The sequence below is a fragment of the Caretta caretta genome, chromosome 5 (genome assembly GCF_965140235.1).
Source record: "Caretta caretta isolate rCarCar2 chromosome 5, rCarCar1.hap1, whole genome shotgun sequence".
Classification (NCBI taxonomy): Eukaryota; Metazoa; Chordata; order Testudines; family Cheloniidae; genus Caretta; species Caretta caretta.
The window spans coordinates 26141653-26167900 of NC_134210.1; the positions used below are offsets into that span (position 1 = coordinate 26141653).

A 26248-nucleotide genomic window follows, 5' to 3' on the forward strand; every position below is an offset into this window, starting at 1 on the left:
TACACAGAGACCATGAAACAATACCTCCTCCCACCCTACTCTCCTGCTGCTAATAGCTTATCTAAAGTGATCACTCTCCTTACATTGTGTATGATAATCAAGTTGGGCCATTTCCAGCACAAATCCATTGTTTCATGGTCTCTGTGTATATAATGTCTTCTGCAGTTTCCACAGTATGCATCCGATGAAGTCTCTAAGGTGCCACAAGTACTCCTTTCCTTTTTGTGAATACAGACTAACACGGCTGTTACTCTGAAACCAGTGATAAGGAAGTTACTGATAAAGATTTGAAGGGGGAACCTATTAAACAGAACAAAACTATATTCAGATACCAAGAGGGTACTGGACTGGAGACAGGAGGGTACATATGAATGAGGCCCTTCAAAAATTAGGTACCAAGGGATGCAAAAAAGATAGAAAACCCATCTGCTGGCAGATGTTTTGTAGAGATTTAGGCTGACTGCACCCTCACAATTGATGTAGGCTGGGGTACCAGTACTGCCTTGGCCAAGCTGGGGATCTGAGGATTAAAGTTGCTTTGTCTCTTTTTAGCTTCCTCAACTACCTCAAAATTAGAGGGACAGGTGGAAAGGCATACATCAGAAGACCTGACCAACAGAGGAGGAAAGCATCTGTTAAAAAAATCCAGTCTGTGACCTGCTCTGGAGCAAAATTTCCTGTATTTGTTGGTCAGGTTGGTTGCAAAGAGGTCTATTACAGGGTAACCCGACTAATGAAAGATCTGGTGGAGAGAGAGAGAGAGAGTGTGGGTGTGCGCGTGCGTATGTGCGCGCGCACATCACTTATGATGGTCTACGAAGTTCCTGCTCAGAGAATCTGCAGTAGAATTCTTCACCCCTGGGAGGTGAAACCTCTTTAGCAAAGCATTGTTCTCTATGCGGAAAATCTACAGGTGGATGACTTCTTGCCAAAACTGATTCAACCTCGCACCTTCCTGCTTGTTCAGATAAAACATATTGTTGGTGGTGAGTGTTTGAACCATCTGGTTCCTGATGGTGGAAATGAATGTCTCACAAGCTTTTAGAATGGCTCAAAACTACAGTACGTTTAGATGGAATGAAAGCTCCTGGGGCTTCCAAAGTGCCTGAGGTTGACCCAGGTGGGTTCCCCAACTGTGGTAGAGGCATCTGTTACCAGGGTCATAACTGATTGTGGTGGCAGGAAGGGTGCCTCCTTGCATATATTTTGAGAGGCCATCCACCAGTTCAGAGACTGAAGCACTGGGGCAGGCACACAAGTGAGCATGTCCATAGAATGCTGTTTGGACAATACACCATGTGGAACCAGACCTGAAGACACCTGAAGTGAAATCTGGCATTCTGAGTTACATATGTGCACAAGGGCATGTGTCCTAACAGCTGCAGACACAAGTGCACAGTTGTCCTTGGATTGGGCTTATGGGTTTTGGACAGAGAGACTATGGACTGGAATCTATCTGTCAGAAGATAAGCCAGGGCAGTTGTAGAGTCTATATCCGCCGCATGACATTTATTCTTTGTCTTGTTTGTAATATCAATCTGTCTATATTTAATTTTAGACAGACGAGGAAAGAGATGTGTGATGATTGGGATGTTTTGGATGTGGGACTTTGATCTTCCCCGAACCAGCCAATTGTCTAGGTAAGGAAATATTTAAATCCCTGAATGGCATACATGAGCTACTCCTGGAATACATTTAGTAACCACACTGAGGGCAGAGGATAGGACAAAAGGCAATACAGCATACTGGTGGTGCGCATTACCTACCATGATTTACAGTTACTTTCTGTGGCCAGGATGGATTGCCACATGGAAGCATGTGTCCTGCAGATCAAGGCAGCATACCAATCCACCATCTCCAAAGAAGGGATAATAGATGCAGTTGTGACCATCCTGAACTTGATTGTCTTGATAAATCTGTTCAACTTTCTTAGGTCTAGAATAGGTCAAAGATCACCTTTCTTTTTGGGAATCAGGAATTTGTGGGAATAGAAGCCTATCCTGTGTTGGTAAGGAACTTCCTCTATTGCTCCCCAATTCAAAAGAGACTCTAGAGGCTGTATTAATACAGCCTCATAGGGCAAGTTCCTGAAAAAGGACAGGGAATGTGGGTTGGGGAAGGGGAGGGAAGAGAACTGGATAACATAGTCTTCTTCCTCTTGCGCACCCAGCTGTCCAAAGAAATTTCTGTCCATGTATTATAAAATAAAGATAAGTGGTTTCCAAAGGAGGATGTGTCTAAAATTTGTAGATGATTTACAGTTGGTATACTGTCCTTGGTTGTGATGTCAAAACAACTGTTTTGAAGCCATGGTCTGGTAAGAAGGGACTGCCGTAGATGAGGTGACGTCTAGGAGGATTTGATCTCCGCCATTTCTCCCACATTTCAAGTCTTCTGAATGTGGAAGAGAGGCCCTGGCTGGTAGCAGTTACTAGATAGGCTTATTAGCATTCTGTGTTATTTTAATAAATCTGCTATGGTCTTCTGTTCTAAAGAGGTGTTCAAGTGAACCACATACTTTTCCTCAGAATGATCAGGGATCCCGATTATCTGTATATTCAATTTTCTGAGCCTGTTTTCCATCCAAAAGTCAATGTGTCATCATGCATTTCATTCAGAAAACAAGAGTGGTGATCAATCTCCATTGCATCAATTCAACTGTCAGTGTTGAAACGTATGCAGGGAGATCAGAAATATGTATTTAAATTTTGTAGCTCTTGAGAGAATTGCTATATAGAGTTACTGGTACTATTGCAGACATCAGTAAACAGCATTTGAATGACTTTCCTCCATGTGCTGGTCAAGTGGGTTAGCAGCCTGCCTGGCTCAGGTATTTTTTAGTAGAACAGGCATTGAGTGCAGCTAGGTCTGTTTGTCATTTAATTTGTTTTGCTGCTTTTTTGAGCTTTCCAGCCTCATAGATTATCCTGAGGCCATTCAAATCCCTTGATACAGCTTCTGATTAAGTTGTTTAATATGGTGGGATCCAAAACAGTATTGATCCTGATTTACAGAGGTGCTGAGCACCCACAACTTTCCAATAAAGTTAACTGAGGCTGCAAGTGCACAGCACCACTCAAAAAATCAAGTCCATAGTTTAAAGTCTTTAGAACAGCTATGCCTGGGAGCTCGGTTGCTTTCAGGTCGTTATTATCTTTGACTGCTTATTTATGAATATTAAAAATCTGCTCATATTGGCCGTATATTGATGAAAAAGCAGTATAGTCTAGGTAGGATGCTTAAAAAGTGAGGTTAATACTATATTTGCAGTCTTTTAGGCCATGCTTCAGTTAACATATATGGTCTTAGCCCAAGAGTAAATGTTTTTTCAAAACTCAAAAGTCATCTGTTTAGCTGTTTGTGATGGGTAAGAGAGGACTAGTGTTTAAGGTGCTGCTTTGCATCTCTTGAGCTCAAAAATAGATCTTGTGGGGAGGAAGATGGGAAAGAGGCCTTTCTAGCATGGGGAAAAGAGAGAGTAGGTCTCATGGGAGCACCTACCTAATTATCCTGGATAAAACTCCTTAAAATAGCATTTTTATTTACAGACATACACATAGACTTTCTTGATTATCTGATTCTTTGCTACCTCCTTTGAAAATGCCTAAAGGGAAATCTCAACCCAAGAACTTTATTAGCAAAATTACAGATTTAAAAAACAGAAATAATGTTTTTACCCAGAAAAGCCACAAAATGCACATCTCCCTTGAAACCAACTGAAAGGACATGTTTTCTTGAGACTCACTTTCAAGGACAGAATTGATGCACTGGAACAACTCATGGAGGCTGTGAGCCATGTTCTGTTCTTGGTTACACCCTCATAGCTCTACTGACAGTAATAGGGTTGTGTAGTTGCAACTGAAGGTGGATTTTAGCCCAGGGTAAATAAGGAGTAAGAAATATAAAGAACACCTGGCAGAACAAATCAGGACTTCTAAATGCATAGCATAAGAAACATTACTAAGCGACCCAAACATACACCAGATCTAAAACCAGAGGCTAGATCCTCATCCTCATTCCATTCCCATCATGCTGCTCTGGCAGCCTAAAATGGGGTAAAGGAGGAGACAGGGACTTGGTTTCACTCCTTTACATATCTTTCTCCCAATAAATTGGTAGGCCACATGGTAAGGAGTAACTTGCACCCATAAAGAGGCATAGCAGCAGATATGAAGCAGAGGCATTCTAGTGCTCCCCCTGGGGACTGCTGCTTCATACTGCCCTTCATGATGCACTTGGAGCAAATCAAACCATCTAGCCTGCAAGGATTATGTTGAGAAGTGACAAGACCACAATTATACAGACAAGGTGGGTGAGGTAATATATTTTATTGGATCAATTTATTGACAAGCCGTCACCAATTGAAGCTGGTCCAATAAAAGATATTACCTCACCCACCTTGTCTCTCTAATATCCTGGACCAAACACAGCTACAAAACTGCATACAACCACACTTTTTTTTTTTTTAAGTAAAAGTTACATTGCCCTGACTCACAAGATTTTAATAGAAATTTACTATGAAAAAATGTCAACTCATGTAGTTCTGCGTTCTTCAAACCACTTAGATTTCATTTAAAATATAATTAAAAGCATATGAATGAATCCCCAAAGACAAGGTAACATTTTTGCATGAGATACATATCTGTATAAATTATACATACTATTACTAAATCACAGTAGGAACTTATACAAACTGATGAAGAAAGAGAAAAATCCTTTGCAGTAATCTAAACTGTGAAATATCCTTAGCAGAAACCGTTTCCCAGGGAAAGACCTGGATATTTTAAAATAATAGCAGTATCAACTTCAGTATGGAAAGAAGTTTTAAAACATGGAGAACAGCTTAGGCATTTAAGTTGTAGAAGCATCCATAAATAATATGATAGTGCCATTGTCTCTTTCTGAACAGTATTTTCTGATTCACTGTTTCCTGAATCCTATTATTTTAAACAAAATAGGCAAATTGATAATTTCTAAGTAAGTGGGCAATTTACTTTGGGAAATGTTTTCATTAGCTCTAGATAGTAAGAAATGCAAGTCTGACACCTTCTGGCTACTTTTCAGAGTAACAGCCGTGTTAGTCTGTATTCGCAAAAAGAAAAGGAGTACTTGTGGCACCTTAGAGACTAACCAATTTATTTGAGCATGAGCTTTCGTGAGCTACAGCTCACTTCATTGGATGCATACTGTGGAAAGTGTAGAAGATCTTTTTATATACACACAAAGCATGAAAAAATACCTCCTCCCACCCCACTCTCCTGCCGCTAATAGCTTATCTAAAGTGATCACTCTCCTTACAATGTGTATGATAATCAAGTTGGGCCATTTCCAGCACAAATCCAGGTTTTCTCACCCCCCCCCCCCCCACACACACACACAAACCCACTCTCCTGCTGGTAATAGCTTATCTAAAGTGACCACTCTCCTTACAATGTGTATGATAATCAAGGTGGGCCATTTCCAGCACAAATCCAGGGTTTACCAAGAACGTCGGGGGGGGGGGGGTGGTAGGAAAAAACAAGGGGAAATAGGTTGCCTTGCATAATGACTTAGCCACTCCCAGTCTCTATTCAAGCCTAAGTTAATTGTATCCAATTTGCAAATGAATTCCAATTCAACAGTTTCTCGCTGAAGTCTGGATTTGAAGTTTTTTTGTTGTAATATCACAACTTTCATGTCTGTAATCGCGTGACCAGAGAGATTGAAGAGTTCTCCGACTGGTTTATGAATGTTATAATTTTTGACATCTGATTTGTGTCCATTTATTCTTTTACGTAGAGACTGTCCAGTTTGACCAATGTACATGGCAGAGGGGCATTGCTGGCACATGATGGCATATATCACATTGGTGGATGTGCAGGTGAACGAGCCTCTGATAGTGTGGCTGATAAAGGCTGACAAAGGAGGTGCTGTTGTCATCATGAATAGGTCGGAATATGAACAAGAGGCTGCTCATCAGCTCTCCAACACCACTTTCTACAAGCCATTACCCTATGATCCCACTGAGAGTTACCAAAAGAAACTACAGCATTTGCTCAAGAAACTCCCTGAAAAAGCACAAGATCAAATCCGCACAGACACACCCCTGGAACCCCAACCTGGGATATTCTATCTACTACCCAAGATCCATAAACCTGGAAATCCTGGGCGCCCCATCATCTCAGGCATTGGCACGCTGACAGCAGGATTGTCTGGCTACGTAGACTCCCTCCGCAGACCCTACGCTACCAGCACTCCCAGCTACCTTCGAGACGCCACTGACTTCCTGAGAAAGTTACAATCCATCGGTGATCTTCCTGATAACACCATCCTGGCCATTATGGATGTAGTAGCCCTCTACACCAACATTCCATACAAGCCGTCAAGAACACTATCCCCGATAATGTCACGGCTAACCTGGTGGCTGAACTTTGTGACTTTGTCCTTACCCATAACTATTTTACATTTGGGGACAATGTATACCTTCAGATCAGCGGCACTGCTATGGGTACCTGCATGGCCCCACAGTATGCCAACATTTTTATGGCTGACTTAGAACAACGCTTCCTCAGCTCTCGTCCCCTAATGCCCCTACTCTACTTGCGCTATATTGAGGACATCTTCATCATCTGGACCCATGGAAAAGAAGCCCTTGAGGAATTCCACCATGATTTCAACAATTTCCATCCCACCATCAACCTCAGCCTGGTCCAATCCACATAAGAGATCCACTTCCTGGACACTACAGTGCTAATAAACGATGGTCACATAAACACCACCCTATACCGGAAACCTACTGACCGCTATTCCTACCTACATGCCTCCAGCTTTCACCCTGACCACACCACACGATCCATCGTCTACAGCCAAGCTCTGCGATACAACCGCATTTGCTCCAACCCCTCAGACAGAGACAAACACCTACCCAACTAAAACCCCTCCAACGCATTATTAAGGATCTACAACCTATCCTGAAGGATGACCCAACACTCTCACAAATCTTGTGAGACAGGCCAGTCCTTGCCTACAGACAGCCCCCCAACCTGAAGCAAATACTCACCAGCAACCACATACCACACAACAGAACCACTAACCCAGGAACCTATCCTTGCAACAAAGCCCGTTGCCAACTGTGCCCACATATCTATTCAGGGGACACCATCACAGGGCCTATTAACATCAGCCACACTATCAGAGGCTCGTTCACCTGCACATCCACCAATATAATATATGCCATCATGTGCCAGCAATGCCCCTCTGCCATGTACATTGGTCAAACTGGACAGTCTCTACGTAAAAGAATAAATGGACACAAATCAGATGTCAAGAATTATAACGTTCATAAACCAGTCGGAGAACACTTCAATCTCTCTGGTCATGCAATTACAGACATGAAAGTTGTGATATTACAACAAAAAAAACTTCAAATCCAGACTCCAGCGAGAAACTGTTGAATTGGAATTCATTTGCAAATTGGATACAGTTAACTTAGGCTTGAATAGAGACTGGGAGTGGCTAAGTCATTATGCAAGGTAACCTATTTCCCCTTGTTTTTTCCTACCCCCGCCCCCCCAGACATTCTTGTTAAACCCTGGATTTGTGCTGGAAATGGCCCACCTTGATTATCATACACATTGTAAGGAGAGTGGTCACTTTAGATAAGCTATTACCAGCAGGAGAGTGGGTTTGTGTGTGGGGGGGTCGGGGGGGGGGTGAGAAAACCTGGATTTGTGCTGGAAATGGCCCTACTTGATTATCATACACATTGTAAGGAGAGTGATCACTTTAGATAAGCTATTAGCAGCAGGAGAGTGGAGTGGGAGGAGCTATTTTTTCATGCTTTGTGTGTATATAAAAAGATCTTCTACACTTTCCACAGTATGCATCCGATGAAGTGATCTGTAGCTCACGAAAGCTTATGCTCAAATAAATTGGTTAGTCTCTAAGGTGCCACAAGTACTCCTTTTCTTCTGGCTACTGAGGGCTGCAACATAAGTTTTCATACCACATTGTTGACACCGTGGGAAAAGATTGGAATTGATTATTAGAAGTCATATTGTTTGATATAAATTTCAATTCACATGACAGCTGAAACATCTATGTGGCTATTAGTGGAGACTGAGATAAGGAACAACAGCTTTCTAAGTTTTCCACTAGCCCTTGGAATCTAGAACATTTGGATACATTTCAGAGTAGCAGCCATGTTAGTCTGTATCCGCAAAAAGAAAAGGAGGACTCGTGGCATCTTTGAGACTAACAAATTTATTTGAGCATAAGCTTTCATGAGCTACATAGGATGCATTCAGTGGAAAATACAGTGGGGAGATTTATATACACAGAGAACATGAAACAATGGGTGTTACCATACACACTGTAACGAGAGTGATCAGGTAAGGTGAGCTATTACCAGCAGGAGAGCAGGGGACAAGGGGGGGAACCTTTTGTAGTGATAATCAAGGTGGGCCATTTCCAGCAGTTGACAAGAACATCTGAGGAACAGTGTGTGTGTGTGTGTGGGGGGGGAATAAACATGGGGAAATAGTTTTACTTTGTGTAATGACCCATCCACTCCCAGTCTTTATTTAAGCCTAAATTAATTGATACATTGTTTTTAATGTAGATTTTAGCTCTCATGTTAAATCTGTAGTAGATTATAGTGCTGCCCAATGAGATTCAGCACCTACCCTGTTTAGGCACTTTTGTAAGTCCAGATAGGCACCTATCTGCATCTCTATGTCAGTGTTGCCAACTCTCATGATTTTGTTATGAGTCTCATGACAATTATAATTTTCCTTAAAGCCCTAGGTCCTGGAGTCAGTCAAGTGGATATAGGATGATTTCAGCCTTCATTCTTAAAGAAAAAGTAAGTTTCTAGCCTGAGTGGCTGTGGAGTCAGCTTCAAAATGTGACTCCAGTGCACCCTAAAGACCGAAAAAACAGAAGGCAAATAAAAATAAATTAATTTTACATAATTTCACGATTTTAAAGCCAATCTCATGATTTCTGGGGGGCCTGACTCATGGTTTTGAACATCTGAGGTTGGCAGTACTGCTAAGTGACTACATACTTCTGAAAATCTGGCTCTCACATACAAGTAACATGATTCTCCAAGTCTTATGGGAAGGATGCGTAGTAAATGCATCTGATTCCGGTTTCTGATTACAGAGCACACTCCCATTAATCCTGTATATGAAAAAAACCCCACAGATGGTGATTAGTGTCACCTTTTTGTGACTAGAGGTGGTATGGCATGGTTTGCTGATATGAGGGATCACCGACCTTGACCCCAAGGCAGTGCTTACACCACCCAGCAGCTCTTCTGAGTAATCAGGGAAGGATCTGGAGAAGGGTTAGCTTGCAAAGGATCCAGCCCCCAGAGCTCCACATTTAGGGAAACATCCAGCCCAATCAGCTGAGGGACTCGATAGAAACCAGGAAGTAACAGGAAGTTGCCTGAGCAACAAGACGAATCCCTGGCTGGCTGCTACTATGGTCCCCTTCTACTTACCTGACTCCTAAGCCTGGCATTCCTGCCTGCTCCTGGTTCCTGTCCCCCTATTCCAGACTCCAATCTACTCCTACTTCATGTTGTTCTGCCCTGATCCAGGTCCCTGCTCCTCTGCCTTACCCCTCTCTCTGGCTCTGACTTCCGGCTTGGCACTGCACTATTTTTGGTTTTGACCCTTGGCTCAAACCAGTAGGCCTTACTGTCCACAGCCTGGTCATTGCAGCCTCCTCCACATCATTACTCAATTCCCGCCCTGATCTGTTATTAGCCATTGCTTTGTCTGTCTAAATTAGAGTGTAAGTTCCTTTGGGCAGTCACGTTACTTTCTTATATATTGATAAAGTGTCATGCAAAGTAACTCTATATAATATAGAAGTGTGTGATACAATGAATTTCTACATTTACCTAGAATCTTTTAATAATATTTCTGATAGGACAATATCTACTGAAGAGAATAGCGTACCAGAGAAAAGAAGGTTATTTTACTTTTTGCAGACCCACTTCCTTCAAAATCTGCTGAGCTACTACCACCTGCAAAACATTAACTGAATAAATAGCATCCAATAATTTAAAGCATCTGCTCTTTGTAAGCAAATCTGAAAAACAAACTGAAGGCTTTCTAAAACAATGCTCTCTAGCAGTGTAATCTTGAAGCAGGCTGCTCAGCTGCCCAATTCTTTCATGGCTGATGCCTTTTAAAACTACTCCCTGTCGCGTAGCTGTTTGATGTAATTTTTAAAGTCTGTTTTGTCCTGCCAGCTGCACTCTCCTTGTCCAGACTTCAAAGCCCATGTCATGCAGAGCACAGCATTTTCATTATAATAATAATAATTATAGTTTATTCTGTAGTGCCCCCAAATATGCTCGACATTTCACAGAATATATAGTATACAAATATATGCTCTCGCTCTGTCGAATTTACAATCTTTGTAAAAAACATGGCATGCCTGTCACTTCCCCTGGCTGAACAGATCTAACTGCAAGGAAATGTGAAGGTTACTGACTCTGTGAATGTTGGTGGAATCACTTATTTTTTCTCCCAAAAGCCTCAGATCGGCCTTGTCGTATGCCGTCAAATAATTATCAGCCCCAAGCAGAACTGTGCAGCACGTCAGTCAGTTTTTGGCACTGCTTTGCTTACTTCTAATTTTGTAGATATAAAAATAAACAAAGTGTCTCCTGGGTGCTGACATATTATTTATAAACATGTTGGTACCTGTCACAGGCTGGCTGGTCCTTTAAGGGGAGTCAGGCTCAGCCTTGCCTGTGACCTAGCAGTTATCACCCAGTAGATCCTGATATGGACTCAATTACAATTAGTGATCAGGGTCAGGGTAAGCTACCTAGAGAGGAGTAGGTTTCAGAGTGGTAGCTATGTTAGTCTGTATCAGCAAAAAGAAAGCGGAGTACTTGTGACACCTTAGAGACTAACAAATTTATTTGGGCATAAGCTTTCGTGGACTCATTCAGGAGCCAGAGGAGACCTCGGAGACAGGAGCAAAAGGAGTTCCTGCCCTCTGGCAAGAGGGCATGATGAAGGCAGGCTGGAAAGAACCACAGGGCCCAGATCAGGCTCCTGTGAGGGGCCCTGAGATTGGAATCTCCCTGCTTTCTTACATGCCCTAAGGGAAGCTTCTGTAGTCTTGGGGAGGGGAGGAGAGGTAGAAGAGAAACTTGCTGAGAAGAAGCAGCATGGAAAACTGCAGGGTCCAGAAGAAAAGAGAAAGAACAGAAAACTTCAGCATAGCTCAAGAGGGCCAGAAGAATTATTGGTTCGACAATTTATTTGGATTTACATTTGGACTTTTGTTACCATAGAAGGGGACTGAATTTAGGTGACCTGGCTAGAGGGCTGGGCCACAAAAGACCCAGACAGAGATAGGCCATGACAAGGCCAAAGAAGTGGTCAATAGGGGGCATTAGAGATTAAGTCTCTTGCAAAGCCATCTTCTAATGCCACCGGGTGCTACAAAAGTGAGTGCAACCACTTACATACACAACCCTATCCTTTTTTTCAAATTTGGATGCCATATTGGATTGGTTAGCACTAACACTATTTTATAAAGGGACTGTCTTACTCTTCCCACCCCCTTGCTGGAATTTTCCATATTAGAAGAGCAGATGAATCATGATTTTCTGAGCTCTGCCTTCCTAATATGGAAAAAGTCAGCAAGGGGCCCCTTCTTCTAACATTCTTCTCTAGTATCCTTGCACCACATGACCTCCAAATATATATATCTACTCCAGAAGAATCCTTTGGTAGAACAAAGATCCAAGTATGGCATGGGTAACAAAGTAAACATTTCATGTCAGTATTTTGATTTAATTAACCCACAATTAACTTTGCTGACATATTACATGAATTTTACATTAAGAGGAATTATGTGAAAAATAAATGTTGTTTTACCCAGGAGAGCTTTGTGTATAGCTTCAGTTTTCAATTACAAAATTCCTATAATCCTATTAATACCAAGTTTACATAAACAAAGATGTTGCCTGCTTGAATCAAAGGAAAAATTTAAAGGGGACAGGGCTAAAAAACCCCCTTCAAATTAGAGTAATAGAAATAGTTAATTATACACCAGTTAGATGCCTGTAAGCAACAAACTAATAGCATCGCCAATATTTTTACATTATTAGAGAAATACTAGTTCTTACCTGAAGGTGGTGCTTATGTGCCATTAAATAAACCATTCATTTGTTTGGAAAAAAAAAATATTCCCAGACAGTGAAACATATAATAAATCCATCACATAATTCCAGCTTCTCTTTTTAAAAGACAGACCAGGGATGGAACTATGACAGGGGCCAAATCACATCTTTCTTCTATAGGAGGTGAGTTTCCCAGGTCATGTTCATAGCTATTTGTGAAATGGGACTGCATCTTATTTTGCATGCAGATTAATGGTGAAACACTCTTCCTGTGCGGCCAAACATTAGTCTTTATAAAACACAACAAAAGAGTATTCTTAAGGAATACTTAAAAAGGAAGAGGATATATGCAGATGAAATGCTAGAACAAACATTTGGCTATCCAAGCCTGCATGACTAAGTACCTGTCAGAAGCTGTAGTTTTGCTAACTGGCTTCTGTTAATTCAGATTGAGAAGCAGTTGTTTAATTGTAAAAAGAGGAAATTAAAATATATTCCCAACAAATAAACCAAAAGGTGCACTTTTAGATGAAACCCTGAAGTGTTTGGGTTTAACTGACTTCCTCTAAAGTTGTTTGCAGTGTTGTTATAACCGTGTTGGTCTCAAGACATTAGCGAGACAAGGTGGGTAAGGTAATATCTTTTATTGGACTGACTTCTGATGGGGAAAGTGATAAGCTTTCCAGCTACACTGAGCTCGACCGTGACACAAAAGACTTGAAAAAGAGCTCTGTGTAGCTGGAAAGCTTGTCTCTTCCACCAACAGAAGTTGGTCCAATAAAAGATATTACCTCTCTAAAGTTGCCACTTAAAAGAAGCCAATAAGACGTTTAGAATTAATAATATATACATTTATATAGTACCTTTCATCCCACAGGATCCCAGGATGCTTCACAAACTATTTTTGAGGTTGCTAGCCATCAATATAGTTTAAGATGCAAAAGTGTTTTTTTTATAAGCCTTCTTCTTGTTATCAGTCACTCGTAACTTTCGGAATGGTTCTCCTGTTGGTCCGAAACTTTATATGCTTGGTCTCTGTCTGAAAGTAACTGCTCTGATTCTGAGATGTCAGATACAGGACCCAAAAAGTGAAGGGGTAAAGGTACCTTTATGTTGCAACCTTTGTGACTTCCTAGTTTTGTCTGAGCATACATTAGACTAGAGCACCTGCAGAACTGCCCTAATGTGTATCACACCAAAGGCCATTCTGACACCCAACATAACAAAAACCACAATAGTGCTCTGGCCATATTCCCTTTCCCCAGGAAAAATGCCCTACTCTAGGGCAATGAGGAGGGTGGCATATAGCCTCTACCGCAGCTGTGTTCCAGGCATGGATCTTCCCTTAGGGCAAGTGAACTCACCAGGTCTGGATCCATCAATTTTATGGCCCCTTTTTTTGGAGTAAAAGGGCCATAGCCTAGCAAGGAGTCAGGTGCATGCTTCCACTGGCTCTGCTAGGGTAGTGTCCCTTCTTCAAACCTTTTCTACCATATGTTGCTTCAAGCCTCAATTCAGCCAATAATGTTTCAATAATTATAGCACAAAAATCTAATCTCACTTCCTAGTGTGTGCTTTAAAATAAAATTTGGTAAGTTGTCTGTGAGAGTTTAGCTTTTTCAGAAAGCACTTACAAATAACAGGATTTTTCTTCTTGAGGTCCCCCCCTTCTCCTATTTGAAATAGCTCTTTCAAAATCTTTTAACTAAAGGGGAGTTGGAGTAGTCAGGCACATTCTAATAGTCAGAAGCATTCAGATATCACCGTGGCAGATATCACATACAAATAGTTTCCTGCATCTTCTCTATCCCTGTTGAAGTCTGTATGAAGGGATGGAAGAGAGGAGGGAGGTTGAAGGAGAATAGAAGGGGGGAGTTGTTGTGGGTGATTCTCATCATTAGTGACATCTAAAAAGAGGAGACAAAGACTGTCTCATTATTTCTCAGTAGTTTTTACCTCTCAGAATTGCCAGCTTAGTCATTGTGCAGGACAATCACACCTTCCATTGACATCAGTGGGAGAGCATATTTAGAGGGAGTCTAATGATTTCAATAAGCTTTGGATCAGCCCCTTATACAACACTTAAATGAACGTTCATACACTTCAATACCATCTGCACTGACAGAACACAATATCTATTCATCCACTACACTATTCAGCACTCATACCTAACAAAACCTTAACACCACATGATTTCACAGTAAATAAACACTTCCATTTCATTAAGAGTGCTCTGGCTCTAATTCAGCTCTACTTATAAAACCTCATGGTGTGCAGAAAAACAGCCTCAAGCCCCCTCCTCTTCCCACACCAAGATCGGATACAATGACGACCCTTTAAAAGACGAAGTTGACGCATAAATTGGAAAATCCATTAACAACTGGAAAGTAATAAAAGGCAAAACTATTAACCGTTATCCACCCTACCACCCCCACCCCATGTTCTGGGGGGTAGGGGTGGATAAGGCCATGTCCTCCAGCCCACTGTTTCTTGCCTCTTAATGGTGGGGCCCTCTTTCCTTATATCTTGCAGATCTTTTCCCAGTACATGTCTGAAAAAAATGTTGCTATTCCTCATGAATTTTGCCTCATTGTCTGTGGATGCTGTGAAGCTTCTCTCTCCACACAAGATAATGTAAACAAAAGCTCTTATATCAAGAAATAGATGATCAGTATGGGTCAAAAATAGGCTTAGAAAACCTGAGTGTCAGACACAGCTAGCTAACCTATTATTTCCTGTTTATTTCTTGTTAAGTCATTGACGTGGCAGTTGCTCCAGATGGTAAATGTATCACCTTTCAAGAGGGAAGTGAAGCAAGGGGCCTGAATGTGGGGTATAGAGATCTAACAACTGAAGTGACTTTGAGTGATTATTGTGCCTTTAAGACCCAGAACATCCTCGATGCAGAGTTAAATGAGACTTGTTATTTGCAGGCCATTGCAGCTAAAGTTAAATGTAGAATGAATCTAAGAATTAAGGGCAGCTGGATGTAACTTTTAAACAAGGACTCTTTCATGGTGCAAATTCATTCATTTTAGTGTTTTTTCATTTTTTGTTAATCTAATCCAAGCCTGAAAGTCTCTCGTCAAATTAAAAGGTGAGATTGGTTGATGGATTTTGGTAGATATCCCAGTAACAACTAACTGTTATTATTAAAGATCCATGGCATCCTTCATCAGTGTTGGGATATTAACCTGTGTCCTGACCGGATTGTTACTTCAATGTTGTTGTCCCTTTGGCCTGAGTGGTTAGCCAAAAATCTATGGCCTTGCTGAGTTGTTGCCATTAGGATAAGAAATCAGTAATAAGAGTCAGGTATATTGTTGAGGTAATCTTATTTATTTACAGAAAATGTACACAAAGTCCTCTTTCCCTGAACACAGCACAAAACAAACAAACAATAGCAGGCAGCTTCCTGGCTGAGAGATTCCCAATTCTACCTGTACAGTGAGTTCTGTGCCCAATAAGCCCTTTCCCTCTGCTTTCTCTCAGGATCAACTCACAATTCCTTCTCTGGGCTTTCTGCCTCCAACACACATACAACCTACAATTGATATCCTAGCCCCTCAGATTGCAACCAGGAAACCCACTCGTCCACATGGCTTAGTTCTGACCTGCCATGTGCCGGTGTGCTTTGGGTAGTAGCCCCACAGTTCTCAATACATAAAGGGGCTTAATTGCTCCTTCTGTAGAGCGTGAAAGAATGCTGGACAGACCCATTGGCTTTAATGAGGTGGGTCATTGCCTTTGGACCTGAAACTCCCTGAATGGCAGCCTAACAATATTTATAGAAACACTGGTCAGCATTCTACTCACCTAAATCTACTCACCTAAATCTCACCTGTAGATTCAACCAGAAAATGATTTTCCATTCACTGCTGTAAACTGTTGTGTAGCTCTTGCTTAGGGCTTGTCTTCATGGGAAAATTGACCAGTATAGCTATAGTGCAATAAGCAATAGTTATTCCAGAATAGTTTCCAGTGTGGACACTCTGGGTGGGATCCACAAAGGCAATTAGACACCTAAGTCCTGGTTTTAGGCACCACTGCAACCCACAAAACTCCTGCTTGGCTGCTGCCTAAGCTTATAGGTGCTAAAGTCACTCAGTGCCTACATTTTTGCAGTAAAAGTAAAAGCCACAAGTACTGCTTTTCTTTTTGCGAATACAGACTAACACAGCTGCTACTCTGAAACTAGACTTCTATGTTTCTGCCTCTGGCATATGCATTGCTGCCTCCCTCTAGGCGCCCAGGCACTTATCTCCCACTTAAACCCCAGTGCAATTCCTGAACTGGGGGAAAAGATAGGTATTCAGCCATTCAAGTAATGAGTGGGGCTTGACTGGTGGGTGTGCTCAGAGACCACCCTAACTCCACAAAATGGGGGGTAGGGGGAGGAGATGGACCTTCCTTATAATCCTTAGCCTACACTCACTGTTATTTCAGCATAGTGGGTCCATATGGGGAGCTACTCCAGAATAGCTTTTGAAAAATATCTTATTGTGCCACAGCTTTGCCCATGTAGACAAGCCCTATTTCTATTAAACCACTGCCACATTTCACGCTGAAGTGGCTGCAATTCCATACAACCCAGAGAGATCACTATGTATAATTTATACATCAGTTACACTTGCAAAGACCTTGGGATCCTTTGGGATGAAAGGCTCTGTATCAATGTAAGCTCTTTATCACAGGGCATGTTCTAAATTAATTATTTTCTGGATAAAAATATTTTGTTGAAAATAGTTTTGCCCCATGTATCCTTAATTGTAGGCATTTCCCAAGACTAGTTTAAAGAAGCTAGCTATTTCTATATACCCACTATCCCATGTCACAGCATCCTGAAAGATTACAAGAATATTCTGTCCTAGAGCTATATTTGCCAAACACCTCTTCTATGTTTACATAATGTTTTACATATTTGTGCCTGCCATTTAACTACTAATGATACTACATTTGCTTAGCATTTCTACAGCTCTTTTTCATCTTCAAACACTTTACAAACATTAACAAAGATAATCCCCTTAATCCTTTTAATTAATCACTTAAGTTCTTCTTGCTATTTCTGCCCCTCCCCGAACAGCAAGGATGGAACTGAAAGGACCAGTGGCCAGCACAGCATTAGCTCCACCTCTTATGGAAATTACCAAGAGCCTCTTTTGCATGCATCTAAACCAATCTCCAGGCTGCTGTGGAAACACCAATTTTAAGTAGGTGTTTTTGGTTTACAAGTGAGAATACTAGAAATGTACAATTTACAGCAAAAAGGGTTTTAAAATATCTTCTTTACTGCCTGCAAAACAACAAGAGATTTTCAAAGTATTTGCAACCATTGTGAAAGAGAAATAAAAGAAGCTTTAGTTTTTTTGGAAACAGCTCTATACCCTTTCCCTATCTATCTAGGGTACTTATTAGGCACCTATGAGCTTAGCTATCCAAACGCTAAAGAAAATTAAGAAGCAAAAGAATCTGGAACAAATTATTTTTCTTTATTCCATTACAGGGAAGTATGAATGATTATGTTCAGGGATTTATTTACTTAACAAGTGTTCTTCCTGGGAAATGGCTTATTGAAAGTGCATTTTATATTTATAATCTGATGTGGGATGAGTGTGATCTCTTCCAGCAAGAATAACAAGGAGTCCTTGTGGCACCTTAGAGACTAACAAATGTATTTGAGCATAAGCTTTCGTGGGTCAGAACCCACTTCATCAGATGCATGGAGTTCCCTAATCAGGGTCCTGCAGATAAAAATGCCTAGCACCTGACAGTCTAAATCTAGGTGTCTCCATCTGCATTATCCACAAAGGAGCACAGCTGATATGGATGGTCCTAATCTGCAATGACCTGTTACTTTAATTCTGTCCTGAAGTGAATGGATAGCCAGTGGAGATTGTGAAGCACAGGTATAATGTGTTGGCTTTGGCCTTTGCAGCTTGTGAATTGAACTGTTGCATGTTGTACCACTTAAACCTTTCTGTGGTGGTTACACATAGCTCAAGTAGAGTGAATTGTAGTAGTCTAATTTGGAGGAGACAAAAGCATAGATCAAAATGGTGAGATCCTTCTCCAAGTGTTCCACATAACTGGCAATCTGTGATTATTGTGTGTGTGGAGCAGTGATGAGACCAGCATGACTCCCAAGGACTCACACCACTTAAGTACTGTCACCAGCCTCTGCAACTACCTTAGTGTGGTGTACTTAACCAGAATTTGGTTAAGACAACATTATTTAGCTTAAGAGCTGACAGAACCACAGCACAAAGTTATAGGACAAGAAGCACAATCCACTGTAAGGAGAGTGATCACTTAAGATGAGCTATTACCAGCAGGAGAGTGGGGGGGGGGAGAGAAAACCCTTTGTAGTGATAATCAAGGTGGGCCATTTCCAGCAGTTAACAAGAAGGTCCGAGGAACAGTGGGGGGCGGGGGAGAATAAACAAGGGGAAATACTACAAGGGGTTTTCTCCCTCCCCCCCCACTCTCCTGCTGATAATAGCTCATCTTAAGTGATCACTCTCCTTATAGTGTGCATGATAAACACCCATTTTTTCATGTTCTGTGTGTATATACATCTCCTCACTCTATTTTCCACTGAACGCATCCGATGAAGTGAGCTGTAGCTCACGAAAGCTTATGCTCAAATAAATTGGTTAGTCTCTAAGGTACCACAAGTGCTCCTTTTCTTTTTGCGAATACAGACTAACACAGCTGCTACTCTGAAACCTATTTTTATTATATTAAATATAAAAAGTAGGGTTTAAGTGGTTTCAAATAATAAGAGACAGAACAAAGTAAGTTACCAAGCAAAATAAAACAAAACACGCAAATTTAAGCCTAATCCATTAAGAAACTGAATACAGGTAAATCTCACCCTCAGAGATGTTCAAATAAGCTTCTTTCACCGTCTAGACTCCTTCCTAGTCTGGGCCCAATCCTTTCCCCTGGTGTAGTCCTTGTTCGTTCCAGCTCAGGCGGTAACTTGGGGATTTCTCATGACTGGCAGCCTCCTTTGTTCTGTTCCACCCCCTTTTATAGCTTTGGCACAAGGAGGGAATCTTTTTTCTCTCTGGATCCCCACCCCTCCTTCTAAATGGAAAAGTACCAGGTTTAAGATTGATTCGGTTCAGGTGACATGATCATTACCTAGTAGCTGGAAGATACGTAGATAGGAAGGTTTGCAGGTAAACAAACCCATTCACAGTTCATTGATTCTGAAGCACCCTTAATGGCTTCCACTTAACATGTTTACATCAGTAATACAAGTTTATATCTTATTCTCTTAACTCCTGGCATAGAAATAATACATGCAAACAAATAGGACGAACACACTTGGTAGATCATAAGCTTTGTAATGATACCTTACAAGAGACTTTTTGCATGAAGCATATTCCAGTTACATCATATTCACACTTATAAACATATTTCCATAAAACGTATGGAGTGCAACGTCACACCCTCCCACTTTGTCAGGAGTTGGGTGTACGCTGCTGTTCTTGCAGAAAAAAAAAAAAAAAAGGCCTAAGCACCTGATTCCAGAAGAGGGTTCCGAGCTGTAGATTACGAACAGATGGGTGTTTCCTTGCAGCAAGGATTTAGATGCTGAACTCTCTTGGAGGGGTGGGACTTAGGCCACACCCCTCTCATCAGCATCTGCTGTTGCCTAGTCTAGTTTAGGCATATGCCCTGCCTCGTAGGGAGGTGGATTACCTACACCAATGAGAGAATCCTCCTGTTCATTCAGGTATTGTCTACACTGAAGCGCTACAGCAGCACAGGGTTGTTGCTGTAATGTTTTAAGTGTAGACAAGCCCTTACCATCTGAAAGAAATTATCTGGACTTAAATTATTTACTTCATTGCTGAGAGGCTGCCATCATCAACTCTCTTTTGCTTCTGTCTTTTGAAAGAATAGATTGTAAATGTTCAGTCATATGCTGTAAAGACACTGATCTGTCAAGTGCTATAGTCGGTACCATGGGTAAGTGGGAATGACAAAGCACTATAGTGTCTTAAGGAATTACTAGTTTCCATCTGCTCTAAATCAATAAAGACTGTAATGGCACAAACCTCTATTTTATCAATCAGGAACATTTTCGAAGTTAAAACACACAGTTCTGAAAAATTCTCCAAATGTAACTTCCAGTATTAATCTCCTTCTCCTCCCAAACCCAGAAAAGCATTTGGATGGGTTAATACGACCACAAAGCTGATTAGCATGACTGTACAAGGATGAAGGATAATTAGGATGCTAGAAGCCACATTATTTTATGGTGCCTGGTTTCTGAATAGTACTTTAAAAGTCAGCTGCTCAAATAACTTAAAGGACTAGCTTCACAAGGGAGACTTGGGCACCTGGCTACCCATTTAGGCACCTATGTTCTAACATCTGGGCATCACTGGCATCATAAAACTCCCAGTTAGCAGTTGCCAAATACTGTAGGTGCCTAAAATTCCTACACTCCTCACTTTCATAGATAGATGAAATTTAGATGCCAAGGCCAGAAGGGACCACTGATCATTTAGTCTGACCTGTATAACACAGGCCATAGAACTTCCCCAAAATAATTCCTAGGGTATATCTTCTAGAAGAACATCCAATCTTGATTTAAAAATTGTCAGTGATGAAGAATCCACCATGATCTTTGGTAAATTGTTCCAATGGTTAATTACTCTCACCATTAAAAACTTATGCCTTATTTCCAGTCTTGTAAAGTCGTTTTAGGTGCCTGTGTTTCTGCCGGTAGTGTGAGTGTATGCACAGTCACCTAAGTCCTGGCACTACCAAGCAGCTTGGTACCTAACTCACGCCTAAGCCCTGTTGGGATTCACAAACTCGACATTCCACTGCCTATCTCACCTGCAGCTCCCAATCTGGTAGGCATGCTCTGTGCCTCGTTCTCAGAAATGACTAAATTGTTTTGGCTTAAATTTTCCAAGAAAATTCAGCCTGAGGCTGAGGAAAATTTCAGCCCAAAGGGCTACAGTTTGCAAAGTTGTAAGCAACTGAAAATAGGGTCTTCTAATGGGAAGTGTTTGACAACCTTAAACATGGGTCCAGATTCTCATTTACATGAAGACCACTTCACACCACTCTGGCCTTAAGGTGGGGGTAAGTGTAATTGGTAATTTAAAATGAAAGTGTAAAGTAGCTTTGGGGTAAACAAGAAGCAGGCCCTTCAATCCTACAGCTATCTCCATTATTGTGATGACACTGAGATTCGTACTTGTCTGATATATTGTATTTCATTTGGTACAGAGCAACTGTACATTAAACATGCATCCACAGCAGCATCCACAGCACTCACTTCATTAACTACTGAAACTTTTTGTGGGAATAGATGGTCTCCCCCTTCCCCCCCCCCCGGCTCTTTTTACCTTCCCTTTCTCTCAGACCTGGTGCTATTCTCCCTGAATTATTTACAAGTATCTCAGAATGCTGCATCTTGTTACTGACTTTAAACCATTCCAAGCTTCCTCCTTTCCATTTTGTGCTGTTTCTCTCATTGTGGAGTCTTTGTCCTGTGTTTGGTGCAGAAAAGGATGACAGTTACTGTGTGTTTAACTAATTTTTTTTAAATGATCCACCTTTGTTGTCTGTCTAAGCAAAAAGGGAAAATCCAAATATAAATTACCGAGCAGTTATCTCCCAAAAAATGAGATCTTGTTCTGTTTCAGATGTGAGAACAGGCTGTCGCCATTTGCAGTCAACAATAATTGAATGGAACGGAAGGGCTCATTTGAAGTTTAATCCATGAGAATCACAGTTACAATGCTGGTTCCAATGTGTTGTATTGTTTTTGTCCTCAGAGTGACCCTTCAGGGTTCATATCCCATGTCTCACTATCAATGCAGGTAGCCCCCTGAGAATGAGCACTCCCTAATCTACCTTCAGAAGCCTAGAAAGATTAAAAATAGATGCAAGATTTACTTACAGGCCACTGGAATGCTGCGGTGTTACCTTTCTCTGTTACCTAGTTCAAAAGGTCTCACAGAACACCAGATGATAGGGCAGGAGTTAGAATGATGCAATTTAAATAATTTGTCTTTAAAAAAAAAATCTACCAGGAAGGAAACTTTGTTCTTTTTGAGCCAAATCACAATTTCGTTGAAGTCAATGGCTTTAATGATAAACTCCATTGTCTGCAAAGGCGTCTCTAACATAGTTTCAGTTTTAAGATGTATAACTGCAATTAATATTGTATTCTTTAGGAAAGCCATTTATTTTTCAGCTGCATGACACTATGCTTTTCAACAACAAACTTCACTTTACTCATTAAACACAAATCTTTAAGGAGGAAAGGAAGGACTGCATTTTAGCAAAAGGACTGTGATATAGTCATAATAAATACAACACCACACTGCAGTGCCCCATTCATTTCTCCACACTCCTTTTATGAATAGAAGACTTAGTTAAACCACGGAACAAACATTACTTCCTGACCATGTGTCTCTTTGGAAAATAATTTCATTATCAGAAAGCCAAATGCAAAGCCAGCTTTTGGAATGTCCAAAACCATAAGGTGGGACTTACACTGGAGCAGGATCTGGCCATTACTTTATCTTTAGTGCCTGTCACCAGGTACACTACTCATGCTAGTCTGGTGCCTCCTCTTGGTCACTCTGGGAATTAGTTCTTGAGGTCAATACCCCCTTCTTCAGCTTGTATGCTGTTGTTCTATCTCCCTCACAGGTCTGCAGCTCCTCTCTCATCCCACAATCTGCAGCAACCTCTTAGTGACTCGGCCCTCCAGCCAGGTCACTCAGTGTTCTTCCCTTCAGGGTAGTAAGTACCTTCTCCCTAGCAGTCCTAGGCAGTATTCCCTCTCAGTGCCCCATGGCGCCACAGCCTCAGTGTCTGTTAGGGGAAAACGGGCCCACCCTCTATTTTGGGTTCCAGTCCAGGGACCCTTAGCTCAGCAGTTCTGGGCTTTCCTCTCTCAGCCCTCACTCCTCCATCCCTGGACTGCTTCCTACCACATCTGGTTCCTCTTCTCACTCTGGGTGTACCAACTCCACACCCACCTCCCTCTTCCCAGGGCGTGACTGCTGCCTGCCCTCCTGCAGCCTTTCCCAGCAATCCCCTCTACTGCTCACAACTCCTGGCCTTATTAGAGGCCCCTTCTGTTCCTGCATAGCTGAACCTCTTCCAAATAGTTCCTTGCTCTTTGAGTCCTCCTCCAGGTGTGGCCTGTGGAGTTAATTGGCCTACCTGGCCATTTTAACCCCTTCCAATCCTGAGTGGGTTGGGCACCCCATCACAGTGCTTTACTATCCAGCAGGGATTGTGCCTGCTATAGTCAGCAGCGTATTAATGCCTAGGCTGACAAGGCCTAGGCCTAGGGTGGCAAATTTGCAGGGGCAGCAAATTTATAATAGCAGCCAGAGGGTGCTTTCCCCGGCGCTGGTTCGCACCCTCTGCCCCCGCCCAAACTCCACCCCTTCCCACCCCCATTCCCCGCTCCCTCCCTGCCCCTATTGGTCCCCTTCCCCAAATCCCCACCCCGGCCCTGCCTCCTCTCCTGAGCGCATCGCGTTCCCCCCCACTCCCCCCTCCTTCACGAAGCTGTTTCGCACTCAAGCACTGGCAGGGAGCGGGGAGAAGTAGGACCCGGCGGCATGCTCAGGGGAGGAGGCGGAGTCAGAGTCAGAGCGAAGGTGGGCTGGGGCGGGGGGATGGCAATTATTTCAGGGCCTAGGGGTGGCAATATCTTTAATCCGCCACTGTCTATAGTGAGTTTAATATTTGTAGCAAATTCTGATTTCAGTTATTCTGGGGTAAATTCAGAGTGCTTGGACATTTTGTAGCTGTCAATTACAGTTAATGCAAGTGATTAACATAAAACAAATTAACTAGGTTAAAAAAGTAGTCATGATTAATCACAGTTTTAATCGCACGGTTAAATAATAATAGAATACCAATTTAAATGTATTATAAATATTTTTGGATTTTTTCTAAATTTTCGAATATATTGTTTTTAATTATAACAGAATTTGAAGTGTACAGTGCTCATTTTATATTATTATTTTATTACAGATATGTGCACTGTAAAAATGATAAGCAAAAAATAGTATAGATAAACAAGTACTGTAGTGCAATCTCTTTATCATGAAAGTGCAACTTACAAATGTAGAATTATTTTTTTACATAACTGCAATCAAAAACAAAACAATGTAAAACTTTAGAGCCTACCAGTCCACTCAGTCCTACTTCTTGCTAAGTCAATCATTAAGACAAACAAGTTTGTTTACATTTATGGGAACCCAGCCTGTGTATTAACAACTGTAAACTGCCTGCAACATCCAGTGGGGTGAGGAAAGCTGTTTGATTCAAATCTTGCTTAGTCTGTTAAAGTTAGAATTTAGACTGTGATCCTATTTTTATTTCTTCTGTAACCAACTTTGACCTCCATGCCTAACACTTATAATCACTTAAAACCTATCTTTCTGAAGTTAATAAACTTATTTTAATGTAATATCCTTGCCAGTGAGTTTGTCTGAAGTGCTTGGGGAATCTGCTCAGACTACAAAAGCTGGCACATGTGCATTTTCCTTTGACAAAATGGTGAATTAATTAATGAGCTTCCACGATTCAAGAGAAGGTCTTGAGCAGTGTTAGATGGGACATCACTGGGGTGCAAGGCTCGGGGCTGGGGAGATTTGCTGGTGTCTCTCTCTGTATGCTTCATGAGTGGCTTATAGAGCATTCATGCAACTTAGCTGGGTGTGTCTCTGCATGCTGTTGGCTGAGTGATCATAGCACCTGGAGGGGTTTGTTGCTTGTCACTAGCACAGCAGTGTAAGAGACAGCCCAGGGAGGAGAATCCAGGGGGCAAAGCAGTCCCATAGTTCCAGATGGTACCCTGGGGGTATGTCACACACATGCAATGGGGTAAAGTGAATTTGGTGAAAATGTTATATGTCACATAAGAAAGATGTTTGAATGGAAAAAAATTACATTTTATCTTAGGGGACACTCTTACAGTTTCTTCTGTCACCACATGATGAACCCTTAAAAGTTCATCTAAGGAAACTCTAATGCAATGCACAGAATGACCAGAAGGGATTGGATACAATCTAGTGGATAGGTCACTGAACAGGGATGTAGGAAATGTGCGTTTAATTCAGATTTCCTGTGTAACCTTAGGCAAGTCAGTTAATCTGCCCTCAATTCTCTGTCTGTAAAATGTGGCTAATACTTCCCTGTCTCACAGAGGTGTTGTGAAACATTAATGATTGTGAGATGCTTACATATTATATACTAATGGGGCCATATGAGTACCTAGCTAGATACATGAGACTGAGAAGACACTTGGGCCCAACTAAGGTTCTGTAGTGCACACAAGAGTGGTGACTGTTTACTTCTGATACTGGTAAAAGCATGTCACCTTATAACACATGTATTTATGCTGCACAACACAGAACAAGGCAGAAATGTATCTGTACTTAAAAAGAAAGGTGAAACGCCTGAGAATAACCAGGTCCTTAATCCAAGCAAAAACATCTGGAAAAAGCTCTTGGCACATGGCTCATATAATCCAACCATTTTTAACTGATTGGCCTTTGGCCTGATATTTGCTCCATTCAACTATATATTCACTGCAATCATCCTAGTAAATGCCTTTATATTCACAAAGCTATTAGCAACAGCATGCAGTACATTGTCTTAAATCAGCTGTGTCTATCAAAAATAATTTAATGAGCATAACAAGTTTTGAAAGACAGGAGACTACTAATTGGAAACACTTTTTTCTTTTAAACTACTGTAAAAATTTTATATAGTCACACTGTGTATGGTTAACTGGTAGGTTTAGGAAGATATTCTGTATTGCAGAGGTAGCTTAATGGTCCATCCACTGAGTAGGATGTATGCAACTTCCCATTCTGTATAAATAATGGGCAATATCCAAAGGGTCTTGCAGTGGTGCAGAAGCCCCAGTCTTTGTTTGTCTTACATCACTGGTGTGAAACTTCTACCATTTATTTGAATAGTGCATTTGAATTGCTTCTATTGCTACCATTTGCTGCCTCCACAGGAGTCAACAGCTCAGTTCCCATGGTGCTGTGTACTTTCTTAAAAAGGTTGCATACATACAGTACCACATGTTTC

At 41.5% G+C, this 26248-nt stretch overlaps 1 protein-coding gene and 1 long non-coding RNA gene across 3 annotated transcripts in view; one reads left to right on the forward strand and one right to left on the reverse strand.

The window, feature by feature from the left end:
- RANBP3L (RAN binding protein 3 like) overlaps nucleotides 1-12339 on the reverse strand; it is a 143947-nt gene extending 131608 nt beyond the window's left edge. The window contains exon 1 of the mRNA XM_075128433.1: nucleotides 12146-12339. The gene's annotated coding sequence lies outside the window, so the exon portion shown is untranslated. The remainder of the gene's footprint in view (nucleotides 1-12145) is intronic.
- The window catches only part of LOC142072109 (uncharacterized), a 40481-nt gene that overhangs the window by 979 nt on the left and 13254 nt on the right, over nucleotides 1-26248 (forward strand). Inside the window, exons 2-3 of one of the 2 annotated variants that reach the window (XR_012668390.1) lie at nucleotides 1559-1640; nucleotides 8779-8827. This is a non-coding gene — a long non-coding RNA (uncharacterized LOC142072109). Of the gene's footprint in view, nucleotides 1-1558; nucleotides 1641-8778; nucleotides 8828-26248 lie in introns of those variants that run through there. The other variant, XR_012668391.1, reaches the window with a different exon arrangement.